The sequence below is a fragment of the Bidens hawaiensis genome, unplaced genomic scaffold (genome assembly GCF_021521415.1).
Source record: "Bidens hawaiensis isolate Kalapana, Puna unplaced genomic scaffold, B.hawaiensis_p1.1 tig00006390_1, whole genome shotgun sequence".
NCBI lineage: Eukaryota > Viridiplantae > Streptophyta > Magnoliopsida > Asterales > Asteraceae > Bidens > Bidens hawaiensis.
In genome coordinates, this window is record NW_027491431.1 from 687723 (window position 1) to 690573 (window position 2851).

Genomic DNA, 2851 nt, shown 5'->3' on the forward strand with positions numbered 1-2851 from the left:
TCTTGGACCAAGATCCTTTGTATAACTTGTATACATCACTTGATCCTCCAAGAATCGGTTTCATCTCGGGTTTTCACCCATTTTTCATTTGAAACTTCATTCTCTTGCAAATAACTCAAGATCATAGAATCAAAACTATGAATCAAACATTATAACCGTGTTTTTACCTTACAATTCTTGTTAGAAATCAAGGGTTTTGGATGAATGTGTAAAGGGTTGAAAGGGTTTTGGAGTTGGAGAGTTAGAAAAAAGAAAAATGAAATGTGTATGTGTGTGCATAGGGCCGATCGGTCCTAGTTATGGTGTGGGGTGGGGCCCACATCTCAACCCATGGCCACACATTTGGATTTTGTGTAATCCGGATAATGTTGTGGATAATCTGGTTCAGTTTGTTTCTCGGTTAAACGTTTAATTTCGCTCAAAACGAGGCCAAAACGGTCGTTTTTCGGCTTAAAAATGAAATTTATATAAAACTGATTTAAAAACTTTAAAAACTTAAACCATGACATTTAATGACTTAACACATCGTATTGTTGGTAATTGTGCATCTTTTTCGGCTTGATCGATCGTCTCTTGCTTGGTTTGATGTTAAAGGTTTCGTTTATCGTACCGACGTACTAATAAATCGAAATCCTTTTTTCTGTGCTATAATTCACTTATCCCGAAGCTTTAATACTTCGTAAACATCACTAAACATTATATATTTCGTCTATAATGTAATTCCCGATTCGTTCGGGTTTCAATAACCGTTCATCGATTAATCGTAATTCCGATACGACTAGTTGTACATTTGAGTATAATTCGTACTGAGAATCTTATATACTCGTATAATCACATTATAATTCATATATTCAATATTAAATAACACGTAAATAGTATATTCCGGCTAGGGTATACCTGAATTTGCCGGAATTGTTACAATATCAGTGTTAAAGGTTGTAAAGCGGAAGACTTTTAATAAAATATTATTATATTCAAATCACGGGGTTTGAAACACCCGTTAAGTTATACAAAAGTGTTTGGATATTAAAACCATGATTTACATTATTTTAATATTAAAACATCCTTTGAGCCATCAGATCGTCTAACAGCTATCCTCTGTCTCCAAACACCTATCCTTCCTTACCTGTAAAACAGTTATAAAAAAAAATACGTCAGCAACACATGCTGGTGAACACGCTGACTCAAAATATTTTAAGTTACTTAATTATCCCCTCGGGTATCTTGTGACCCGGCCCATCGTGGCTTAGGAAACAACCAAGTTAAATATACTATTATAAACCTTTAGTTATACTTGAAACCTCTCATCGATACCGCAGCATCGAGGTCTTGGCAACTATTCAATATACACGAGATAATCCCCTCTCGGACATTACTTGGGTCTGGCCCAACGTGGCGGAGGCATTAGCAAGTGTGGTGCGGTGTGCCCACCGTCTGCCCACATATGTAAGGATCCAGACAAACGTATACAATAGTCTGAGGGCCAGTATTACTTTTGTTTATAAAGTTTTAGGGATATAATCCCATGCAAACATTCAAGACTTTGTTTTATAAAATGTTGGACGTATTCACCTTTCTTCTTAGTTGGTGTTTCTCACCAATTTGTCTCGTTACCTCGGACCTATAGTACGAGAATAACATTTTATAAGTACTAGATCAACGATCTAGCTTCAGACCTTTAGTCCGATTGCATAACCTTTACCTTGACATTTTATCTCTTTATAAATATAAGGACCTCTAGTCCTTTCTTTTTAATCATTTATAAACCTTTGTTTCTTCTTCGTGAAGAAAACATATATTTCAAATTCTTATTATAAGAAATATAAAATCTTTATATAAAATAAAAAAGTATTATTTTATCTATAATCTCGACTTTATAAAATCTTATTTCCACTTTATAAAATCAAGGTACGAGCTATATCCCTGACTAGGGTCTAAGCCATTTATATTATAATAATCGGGCAGAACCCCTACCTTGAATGGCTTATTTATAGAAATGCTTGTGCTTTACTGGAACAGCACTTCTACTTGAAGGTAAGTCGAGAGGGTATTTAGGTAGGGTTATGGCACGCATTTCGAGGTAAGACTTGTCGGGATATCGCCATATTGGGGTCGTGGCACGTAAATCGAGACAATGTGTAATTGGAAGTGTGAGTTGGATGGTGAGGACCACCACCATGGTCGGCCTATTTATAGAAATTTTTGTGCAACTTCGCGTATCGCGAAGCAGCACTAATTTCGCTGAGTCGCCGCGTAGGCTTGCCACGTGTCGCCACGTGTCGTTCCTGTCTCCCCACGTGTACTGCATCTTCGCGTATCGCGAAGATGCACAACTTGGATTCTTCGCATATCGCGAAGATGCAAAATTTTGAATCTGTTCATTTTTAGTCCCTGGTCTTTTGGTAACTTGCCATATCTTGATCTTATCATCATCAAAAAATACAAAGGCGGCTCGCGGCGATGCGAGCGTGCAAAGTGCGCCATCATAGCGCCATATTGCGCCCATCGCCCTTCACCCGTGCCCGTGCGCGTCGGGTGCTTCGCACCCTCCGCTAGGACTAGGGAGAGTGGTTGGCCACTTAAGAACATTTCCATGGAATGTTCTCTCCTTATAAAGTGCTTTATTTTTCTTTCTTTCTCCGATGTGGGATGGAGTCTCCTTACTCCATTCCTTAACATAAACTACTTCCATTCTTTGTCTTAATTTTCTCTTTACATTTGCCATGAATATTTTTAGTCCTTAAGTTTTATTAATTTGTCAAATTTGAACCAAAATTTTTGGGATGTTACAAAAACACTATAAATACGTTATCAAAATGCAATTAAACTCGTCCACACCATCCTCTCATCC